The sequence below is a fragment of the Microtus ochrogaster genome, chromosome 6 (genome assembly GCF_000317375.1).
Source record: "Microtus ochrogaster isolate Prairie Vole_2 chromosome 6, MicOch1.0, whole genome shotgun sequence".
Lineage (NCBI taxonomy): Eukaryota > Metazoa > Chordata > Mammalia > Rodentia > Cricetidae > Microtus > Microtus ochrogaster.
Genome location: NC_022013.1, coordinates 4,852,727 through 4,864,289, shown reverse-complemented (window position 1 = coordinate 4,864,289; position 11,563 = coordinate 4,852,727). Strand labels below are relative to the sequence as shown.

Below are 11,563 nucleotides of genomic sequence, written 5' to 3'. Positions count from 1 at the left end.
TATCTTTTTCAAATGGCTTTTCCTCTTCATACCGAACCTTTATTAATTTTGATGGTATCCACAATTTTTCTTCACCTGTGGAGATAAGAGCAAAACCCCTTCCTCAATGTAGCACATCTCCTGGCTTCCATTGTGAGGTCAGCACATCCTTGAAATAAACTGGTTGATTCAGTTCAGTAGATTTTTCCATTATCCTTCTTTCCTTCCTTCCTTCCTTCCTTTCTTCTTTCTTTCCTTATATCGCTCTCCAGGGAAAGCTAGAAATTCTATTCTGCCAGCGTCGCCTAGGTGAGTTTCCTTCAGCTACAGCCACCTGCTTGGCCCTATAAACAGCCCTCACAACCTGGACCAGTGAAAGATTCCCAAATTCCTTTCTCCTGCCCAGAACTATGAGCGCTGAAAGCTGGCTCAGGAGCTTAGGTGAATTCCTTAGCTCATTAAGGAAGAGTCTCTCAAAGGGAAAGTTAGTAGGCACATAAAAATTGTCCGCAGTATTCCTCTGAATGACTGTGTTGTGAAGCCATTTCTGGAGCTACTGCTGCCGATGGTCTGATGGACCACACAGATGATGTCCATGGCAGACTTTGGCCAAGTCCTGCTTCTCTTTGTTTTCCAATTAGCTCCTCAGGAGGTTTTTGTGGGACAGCCAGTGCCTGAGGGTCTCTTGTCATCTTTCAGGCACGTACACAAGACCTTCCATGCTAAAACTTGTCAGGTTGTCGTTTGGGGTACACGTCTGGCTGTCGAGAGATGAAATGGGTAAAGAGAACAGTGACAGTAAGATTTAGCATCCGACTCAGACTCCAGACTGTCTAACTGATATTTGGGCCCCATCTCCCAGGTTAAGTGGATTTGGGGATGCCTGATTTCCAAGGTCACTGTGAAGTCTGCAATTGAAAAACCCAAAGGAGATCTTGGAGAAGTTAATCCATTCACTGCGACCTTTGGGTTTCCTTGCTCTACTAGCAAGAAGGCTTCTAGCTATATCCACAGAATACCAAGGAACAGGGAGCATGCGTTGGTTCTAATGCTCAGCTACCTTAAAAATGCTGGGTCTACAATGCCCCTAATCTGTCGTGGGGGGCAGGATGGAAAGCAGGAAGAGGTAGCATGGGCACAGGAGAGACTAGGTATGTGTTCGTGTGAGGGTGTGTGTGCTGGTATGTGTATCTGGAAGTTAGAGGAAAAGCTTCTACCTGTCCTTTAGAGTCAGAGCCTCTCACTGGCTTGTAACTTGTCAAACAGGCTAGCCCAGCTGGCTAAGAAGCCCTCAAGATCCTGCCTTCACATCACTGGGACTACAAACATCTCCCACTATTGAGACTACAAACATGTCCCTCTATACCTAGTTTTATCAAAATATAATGGGCTTGGGGATTGAACTCAGGTTCTCATGCTTTTAGGGCTAGCACTCTACCTACTGAACCATCTTCCTAGTCTTCCACAAAGTTTTATTGTGACTCTGGCAACTTGTGACCACAGCCATCTTGCATCTGGGTATTAGCCATTTGGACAAACTCCTGTTTACTGCCTGCTCACATCTTCTGTCTTTTCCCCTACTGGATCATCTGCATCTTGCTTGTTTTGCGGGAATGTTTTCTATATGCTGAGAGTCCTTTGTTGATTCTGGATCAGTCTGCAGAGTAAAAGCAGGAAGATAAATAAAGAAACTGGGCCAAGCGTTATGAAGCAGAAGCCAGGCAGAGGTGACAATCAGCAGCAGCCTAGAGGTGGGGTGTCCCCCGTTTCCCAAAGATCTGTGCTGCAGCTGAGGTGAGATGACCCCTATAGGCTCATGTGTTTGAACGCTTGGTCCCCAGATGGCGGCAATGCTTGGGGAAGGTTTAAGAGGTACAGAGTTTTTGGAGGAAGTGGTTCACTGGGAGTGGCCCTTAGAGCCCAACCCCAGTTCCTGTTTACTTTTAATCTCTGTTTTCTGGTTGTTTATACAATGTGACTGGCCAGTCTCTTGTTCCTTCCTTGCCATGATGGACAGTATTCTCTCAACTGTAAGGCAGAACGAACAATGAACCTCCACTGCCCCCTTGAACTGCTTCTTGTCACAGCAGTGGGAAAAGTAACTCATATAATTTTGGAAAGCAAATTCAAAGGCAAAGACAAATGCTTCTAGTAGGCTGAAAATGAAGATGGGGACTTAACTTCAATGGACGGCTTGGCGGCGCTGTCAGGACCTCCTCTGCCTGAGTGTTCAAGGGTGTTCACCTTCAGAGACCAATAGTGAGTAGATCCTTCCTTCCTTATGATGCTGACCCAGCTTTCTCTCTGCCTGTACTCTCTCAGGTTCATAAACTTCTGACATTTTATGGGCCTCTTAGTTCAGCCCCCTAATTTTCATAATGGTCAAGCAACGTCCAGAATGGTTAAGTCCCCAAAGTCACACTGTTGGTTAGGACACAGCTCAACAGAATGCAAAGTCTTCAGGCTCCAAAGGCATTTTGGTAGGTGCTCAATAGTAAATCAACCCATAGCTTCCTCTGACCATGTGTAAGGTCATGGAGAGGCATCGGTGTCTTTTACTGCTTTAAGGGTTGAGAGAACTGGCTTCAACCCAGAGGACCCAGCCTGTGAAGGTGTTGGCTAGGCCCTTGTCTTCAGCTTTCTCCTTAGTCAAGGAGCAAAGCCTCCTTTGGTGTGTTTTCTGACCCCTGCTTCCAACATAAAGCTCTATACTCAGTAATATCTTGAATGAGATAGGAGAAGGGGTAGCTGCTTTCTGCAACAGGACACAAATAAGCAAGCATAGATTTCCTATAGAAGGGAAAAATCGGGTTTCTTTTTCATCAAGAGAAAGGAGAGAAATTCCACTTTGAATAGATAAAGTCCATATGGTTGAGTGATAAAGAGCAGTCATCCCTGCCTAGCTCTCTGTCAATTTCGATGAACAAAAGTATTTATTGTTAGAGCTGAAGGGGGTTCCAGGTATGCCTGAGTGGCTGAGTGGTGTGCCCTTCATCGACTGATGAATCCCCTCTGTGTGTCACTGAGCTGAAATCATCTCTGTAGTTGGAACTCAGACTTAGAAGTAAAACATTCAATTGTGGCTGGGCAGATGGCTTGATGATGAAAGTGTTTGTTGTACGAGCATGAATACCTGAGCTTGGATACCTGGTAAAAGCCAGGCGTTGCTGTGCATGGCTGTCCCAAGTACAACGGTGTGGATATGGAAAGATCCCTGGCACTTGCTAGCCAGACACTCTAGTCCAAAAGAGATCCCAGATGTAGTGAAGAGACCCTCTCTCAAAGATAGTGTGTGGGGGGAAGTTGAGGAAGATATTCAATGGTACTCTTTGGTCTCTACAGGTACACACATGGGCTACCTGTATGTATATGTGGACATGTGCACAGACATACACAAGATAATTGTATTCAGTTTGGCTTCAACAAGAGTATAACCACCACCACCCCTGCCACCGCTGCCATCACCACCGCCACTACCAAAGCCAAGAGAAAGCCAACTGTGGTGATTTGCACCTATAGTCTCAGCACTCAGCAGGTGAAGTCAAGAGGACCAGGAGTTCAAGGTTATCTTCATCCTTGGCTACACACACAGTTTGAGGTGACAATGGGTCACATGAAATCCTATCTCAAAAAATCAGAAGGAGAAAAACTGTGCTAGCTCTTGTGATCTAAGTCTATAAGTAGACTTTATGGCCTTTGACTCATTCATGATGCTTGTGCTTTGGCCTCCTGAGTACTAGGATTGTAAGTGTGCACCCTATTCCCCACATCTTGTTTCTTTGATTTCTTTCCCTGCTTTCCTTGGCTCAGGAGAACCTTTGGGGCAGTCCTCCTGTGTTAGGGAAGTCATGAACTATGACTTACAGACTTACACTTTTCTGACTGAGCAAGCTCAGCAGAGAACTGCTCTTCAGAGCTTCCACACATGTCCCAGGCTTCCTCTGCATTGTCTGGTTTGAATCCCATGCTCATCAGGGCTGAAAAGAGCCCCAAAGACCCAGATTATCCACTACTTCAGCAGATGTCTATCTTTGGAGGGGAGGATGGTCAAGGGTAAAGATCCCCCGAAGGAACAGAAAAATGCTCTTAGCAGAGAAGTAGGGAAATGGCTCAGCGGGCAAAGTGCTTGCTGTGAAATCATGAGACCTAAGATCAGATCCTTTAAAACCTATGTGAAAAGCCAAATCTAGTAGCATGAGTCTATGTATGCCACACAGTGATCCTATTGGGCAATGCGAGGCCAAGACAAGAGCATCTCTGCAAGTTCTTGGGCCAACTGGCCTAGTACAAACAGTAGTGGAAACCTAAAGGGATACCTTGTCTTAAACAAGATGGACAGTGAGGACCAGGGCTCAAGGTTGTCTTCTAGACTTGACACACACGCCACAGCATGCACACACCTCCATGCTCACACTCAAATGCATGTAACACATGCATACACACAGACAGGTGCTTTTAGCAGAGAACGGTGCGTTAACTATAGGCAGGTAGAAAATTGGTGACTACCTTACCATCCAGATGCTATAGCAGGCAGAAACCCATGTATGAGTTAGCAGAGCAGCTAAGACTCTATTTTGTCTTTGCCTCAACCCCAGGGTTTAGGTGGCAGAAGGGAAATAACATTGATTGATTATCAATATACTGGCTATTGACATAAATCACATTTCATATTCCTTCCACTCATCCAGCAAGGATGATATTCATTTCTCAATTTCAAAATCAATGAAAACAAGGACAGGAGGGTCAATAACTTTCTCCTCAGGGTCACATACTGGTCACTGAAGGGGGGTAACCTGCTGGTCACCAAAGAGGGCCATTTGATTCTCTCCCCTCTCCCCACAAGCGGTGCTGTCTTCATAGCTGGAGTTTCAGTGCCTGGGGCAGGCAGAGCTCAAGGAATCAGTTGAAGCTGAGGGGAAGAGCTATGCCTTCCTCTCTCCCTCCCCTCTGTCCATCCAGATGGCCTTAGGGGAGTCTGTCTCACCAACATTTGGTCTCCCTCACTGTGGTTGAAGCACTGGGGTTGGGACAGGCTAGACCCAGTCAAGAAAGACAAAGTTAGTGATGAGGAAGGTGCCTGGCTGAGCAGACGCAAACTCATCCCAAGGCTGCTCTGGGGTTGTGCTCTGGCTTTTTCTCTCTTTTAATTTCTGTGTGTGTGTGTGTGTGTGTGTGTGTGTGTGTGTGTGTGTGTACATGCATGACTGCATACGTGTGTGTGTCTGTGTGCTCATGAACTCACACTTGGGTGTGAATACAGTCACATACATGTGTAGGCACACATTTGGAAGTCAGAGGACAACCTTGCGTGTTAGTCCTCACATTTTTTGTGACAGGGTTTCTTTTTTTATTGTTATTTGTTTTTTGAGACAGGGTTTCTCTGTGGCTTTGGAGCCTGTCCTGGAACTAGCTCTTGTAGACCAGGTTGGTCTCGAACTCACAGAGATCCGCCTGCCTCTGCCTCCCAAGTGCTGGGATTAAAGGCGTGCGCCACCACCGCCCGGCGTGACAGGGTTTCTTGCTTTGCTACCGAGTACCCTGGTCTAGCTGCCTCCCATCTCCCCTCAGGAGCACTGGGATTACAGATGAATGCTACCACCACCACACCCAGCCTTATGTGCGTTCTGGAGATCAAATCTCAGGTCCTTACAGTTACATGACAAGGACTCTACCCTCTGAGCCATCTTGCCAGCCTTCTATTCTGGCTTGCTGATGGTGCTCAGTTCTGTCATGCAGCAGACCAGTCTGGTCCCCGCGCCTACCGTTCTTCTCTTTGTGTTTTCTTACATTCTCATCTCAGTGACAGATCAGGACATAGACTCCTCCTGCTCCTCCCTCTTGGTCCTGTTCTTGCCGATGGCCTCCCTCAAGTATATCCTTGCACTGGGAAACACTTATTTCTGGTGGAGCTCAGAGTTCCTGATACACAGAGATTCAGACATCTTGATGTTCCAGTCTCTCTTTTCTGGGATGGATTTATTTTCCGGGAAGAAATACTTAGACTTCTTTATTTTAAAACAATAAATAAAAGGTTTTTTTATCAAGTGTGTGTGTTTGTGTGTCTGTGTGTGTATGTGTGTGTGTGTGGAGGGGGGATTAGGATAGGCAAAGGATCCCCTGTAGATGGAGATACAGGTGGCTGTGAGCTGCCAGGCGTGGGTGCTGGGAACCTAACTCTGGTCCCTGTAATAACAGTGAGTGCACAGTGCACATCTTAACCGCCGAGCCGCCTCTCCAGTGTTTCCCAGGTTTGGTGCAGAGTGCTACTCCATGTTGGTTGTCATGCCAAATCTGAGGGACCTGCAGGATTTTGTATAGTACTAGGCGGGGTCTCTGACAGGGATCAGGGAGAATTCTCTTCTCCCTTCACAGGCCAGGAGGTGGCTTTCCAAGGAATCACTGAGTGACCCTCTAGGGCAGTAGTAGCTCTCAACTTGTGGGCCATGGCCCCTGTGGGGAGTCAAATGACCCTTTCACAGAGGTCACCTAAGACCATCAGAAAACACAGATATTTATATTACAATTTATAACAGTAGCAAAATTGCATTTGTGAAGTAACAATGAAAATAATTTTATGCTTGGGGGTCAGCACAACATGAGGAACTGTATTAAAGGGCTGCAGCATTAGGGAGGTTGAGAACCACTGTGCTAGAGGCCCTGGGTATCTCTTGAGACTGGTGCCGGTTCATCAAACCAAAGTGATGAGAACGCCCCTTCAGAAGGGAATGAGATGATGAGCAGGACGGAGCTGAGGAAAGCAGACAGTCTGCCATCAGCACTGAGAAAACAGAGGCGGGAAAGGTTTGAACAGGGAAGCAGGGGTGTACACGGCATGGCCGCCCTGTAATTACCATGCGTGAGATGCAAATTCCCGTCACTTCCTATTGCCTTTGGATGGGAGAAACCACACATAACGCTTCCAATTTTGTGAGGCTATTTCATTAAAGATTTTTTTTCCCTGCCCTTATTGATAGAAGAATCCACCCGTAGGGATTTATTCTCATTCGACTATGCCCCTGTCATGTTGTTTTCAAGTCATTAGCAGGAGTGCAACCTCAACCTTTTCTGAATCAAAACAGTATCTCAGAAGCTGATACCATCTCCTCTGCTTTCTGGGGAGCCTTACAGACTCCAGTGGGGACCTTTGGCTGTACATCAGGACAGGAGGAGCCCCGCTTCTGTGTGCGCCTCTTCCCAGTATCTTTCCCATCATCTGATTAAAGGTTTTACAAGAATTTCACTGCTCACTTACAAGAGATGGACAGATAATGCGGAGATCAACTCATTTTCTAGAGTACTTTCAGACTAAATGTTAGATTATATTAAAAGGGAGGGGCTCAAACAGCCCAGGATGGATGAGACCCCGTCTTCCACACACAGAGAGAATTGAAACAAATTACTTATTTAAACTACTTCCTATGTGGCAATGGGGGTGGGGCATGAGGTGGGGTTCTTCCACATCTTAAAGTAAGAGCCCTTAAAGGAAGACAATAAAGCACCCTGGCCTGCTGCCTGCTGGGTTATTAGTCAAAGCCAGCTGTATTCCCTGAACTCCATCAAGCTTTCCCCATAAGAAGGAAGTTTACTGGGTTTGCTATAGCTGCTTCAGGACAAAGCCCTGCACAGGATGCATTATTAGATGGTTAGTATTTCTTAAACAGCTGAGTTTTTTCTCTCCCATGACACCTACAAGAAGAGATCCCTTTCTGAATTTATGGCCATTAGATGATTGAGTTCTTAATTTGAAACAGAAACTCAGGGAACATCTCATCTTAGGTCCCCTGGCATGCTTCTAGGGTGAAGAGGGTCAGCTGGGGGCAGCAGGCTTAAGCACAAGGATTCTGGACTGGGTGGTTAGGGTCAAGCCCTTGGCTTTGCTATTTGTCAGCTGTGTGAACTTGGTAGGTCACTTGACACACTTGTACCCCAACTTTCTTAACTGTGCATTGGCAATAAGAGTAAATAAGGGGGAACATTTGTGGGAGCTTTTGGTGAGGTTTAAATGAACGAGTGTAGGGCTAGGGAGACGGTTTAGCCAGTGAAGTGCTTGGGCACACAATTTCAAGCCACAGAACCCATGCCAAATACCTGGGTGTGCTAGCATCAAGTTCAAGTCTCAGAACCCAGCACTGGAGAAGTAGAGAAAGGAGGGTCTCTGCAGCTTCCTGACTAGGCATCCTCACCTACCTTTTCTGTCTCAAGCGAACAAAAGGTAAAGAGTGCCTGGGAACTATCCCCTGAAATGCCCTCTAACCCTCCACATGCAAGTGCTCAGTGTGCGCATGAACCTGAACACATGAACATATGCACACAAGTAAGAATTGTGTAAGTGTAAGTTCATTAGAAGTGCTTAGACGTAGTTTGCAATGTATACACAGTGTTCAGTGGAGCAGCTTCTGTCTTGGGGCAGCTAACTGAACCGTGTAATAAGTACGGTGCGTGGCTGTTCATCAACGACTGCTCTGTTCAGTGCTCGATGTGCACACACGTCCTTGGGCTTTCCTAATGATCATGAAATGGATGCTCTTCTTTCCTCAGCTCCACAGAAATACAAGCCCATGATCACATAGCTGGTGAGCAAACGGGCTGAGGTTCAAATCCAGCTGTTACATCTTTCCCCTTCCCTCGGCTAGTGGAGTGAAGGATAGGGTAGAGAAGCAAGGGCCACGGTTGCTGGAGAGAAAGCTCTCTTGGGCTATTAACGAGGAGCCTAGCCAGTTTCAGAGCATCTCTCGGCTTTGTCATCCCTCTTTCTAGAACTCTGTAATGACAGGAAGTTAAGAGAGGGTTCATGGACCCAGTCTTCCTGGGAGTTGCATTGTTTTTCCCTTCTTACAACTCCTATCTTCTATCAATTTCCAATTCCTATACTTTCAAATCAAAGTGTAAGTGCATGTGTGTGCTTGTATGTGTGTGTGTGTATTGCTTATGTGTATATGTGCGTGCATGAATGTGTGTGTGTGTGTGTGTGTGTGTGTATTGGGGGTTGGTAAGTGAATTGAGGCCTCAGGGCAGAGAAGTAGGTGTTCCATTTCCTGGCAGTAGAGAGACCTCTAGGCTGTCAATCAGATCTAAGTTCTGGTTCTTGCTCTGCTATTAATAGTAGGAAGAGGAATCTTTCTAGAACTTATCTGTGAGTCTGGAGTTGAGATGAGCCTAACAATGTCCCTAAAGAGGCTATGTTGTGATATGGTGCTGGCAGCAAGACAGTGAGAAGGGTACTGAGGGTGGATCAGGGAATAGATACAGTTAATGTTAATGAAAGTTATAGCAGAGGTGATAATGATGGAGATGAATGTCACATCTGTGCTGTATAAGACGAGACAGTGGTAGAAGTGTAAGTGATGGTGGGGGCGGAGATAGTGGTGGAGGTAGAAATGACGGTAGAGGTAGGTAAACGTGATGCTGGAGACAAAGATGAAGGCGAAGGTGGTGATGTCAGTGGAAGTGATGATAGTGGAGGTGGAGCTGCTTGTGGGTACAGTTATCCAGTGGAGCTGGAGGCAGGAAGAATGACGGTGCAGGTACTTGGACATAGGCACACACACACACACAGTATTGGTGGTAGAAAAGAACATGCTGGTGGAGGCAGAGTTGGAGTTGATTGTGGACATCCTCCTACAGTGCTGGTAGGGGAGGTGACGTGATACTGCAGGTAGCAGCAGAGATGGAGGTGGTGGAAGGAGTATGGGGATAAATGTAGATGTGGGCAGAGCGGTGGTGTGGCTGTTTTGGATGAAAGTAGATAGAAATGGCCATAGTGGTTATAGTGGTGATAGTCATAACTGATAATGATCCTCATGTGGTAGCAGGTCTTCTATTAGGCTTCCATTGTCTCATTTAGCCTTCTCAGCGGCTGGTTTTATCTCTGTTTTGTAGAAGAGGATCTAGAAGTGCTTTTGCTGGCATCACTTCCCATGTCAATGGAAACAAAACCGTGTACTGTCGTGTCGGTCTTTCCCCACATCCCTAAACTCCATCCTTAGGGCCCCTCCATCACAGGCTAGCTCTAGCTCCTGGGAGTTCCCAGGAGGACAGGCACCACACACTGGGAAGCCTAGACTCCTGTCTTGCACATATTGGGTGCCCCATCCCACAGCTCTGGGGACTCTGTTTCACTAATGTGCCTATCTCTGAAGTCTGCTCACTGCCGGCCTTTTGTGCTTCTTCACTCTTTACTATTTATAGACAACTTCATTCTGTGGGAAAGTGCTGTATGTAATTCAGGGCTGGGTCACGCAAGTACTTTCTTGAAATGCATGAGGCTCTGAGTTTCACACCACAAAACCCACATGAAAAAAACAAGTATGGGGGGGGTGCATAGTTGTGATCCCAGCCCTGGGGAGGAAGACACAGGAGGCTGGTCAGGGGTTCAGTGGCCAGCCAGTTTATTAGGGTCAGTCGGAAAGACAGGTTAAGAACAACTAAGAAAGACACTTAGTATCAACCTCTAGCCTTTGCATGTCTGTGAGCACCCCGGTGCTCATATACAAGTACAGATTTAAAACGGAAAAAAAAAAAAACCAAAGAGAGCAGGTTTTTAGCCATTAATCAGTATTAATGTGGCTTGCTCCTGCCCAGGTGGTAAGAGTAGATTTGTTCTGGTGGCTGCACCAACTGTGAGCTTCTCTTCAAGTGGTACACAGTTTCCCCAGCAGGCATGCAGGGCACTGCGCCCTGGTTCCTTCCACCCACTCCTGCACTATGTGTGACTGGTGAAGAAATGGCTGCGCTCTCATGTTGAGAAATCACTGTCGGCTTTTGCAGCCACGCTACAGTGGAGGACTTTACTATCAGCACCTCCAGAGAAGCAGTCTGTTTTTATAGAAATCTATATTTGGTTAAGATGCACATAGAAAATATTTGTCCACTGTGTTTCAGTTGTTCATTTACCATGCATCATGAAGGTCCCCAGGCAGTGAACCACAGCGACAACCCAGAAAGCCATTGACTTTGAGGTCAAGTGGATGTTCAACTCCCAGACAAGAGGGCTCATTTTTGAAATATATATTTGCTACGGCAGAGATTTATAGTTTTTGTCTTGTACCTCAACTTATAGCACAGAATGAGAATGAGGTTGCTTAGCAAATTACAGGCCATTTAGAACCTGTGCCCCATTTGGGGGTGTCTTTGGCCTCCACATGGTAGATAGACCATCTTGGGAAGAAAGCTTTTTCCTGGGCTCCATCAACTTCCCAGGCAAGGATGGGACATCCAACCATCTGTCTTCATGGATGGAAGCAGCCATCTGTGGCATTTGTATCAACTTGAAGCCATGGTCTGTGCCCTTCTCAGAAAACAAACCCTGGGAGGTTTTCCATCTTCACCTCAATGGCATTTCTCAATAAGAAAGAAGGCAATAAGACCAATTTGTCTAAAGAGAGGTTGCCAAGCTTAGGGGTCACTATAGGCGTTAGAAGCAGGTTGCACAGGGTTAGAGAACACAGGACATGGAGTTGGCCCTCCAGCATGAAGGCCTTGAGTTCTTAACTACTGTATCTCATTGATGGGGTGTGCAGTGGCATATCTCACCTCATTGATGGGTTGTGCAGTGGCATATCTCACCTCATTGATGGGGTGTGCA

At 46.6% G+C, this 11,563-nt stretch overlaps 1 protein-coding gene across 1 annotated transcript in view; it reads left to right on the top strand.

Annotated features, from left to right (window-relative positions):
- Positions 1 to 11,563, top strand: part of Gpr39 (G protein-coupled receptor 39) — a 198,473-nt gene that overhangs the window by 175,670 nt on the left and 11,240 nt on the right. The gene's annotated exons all lie outside the window — the stretch shown is intronic.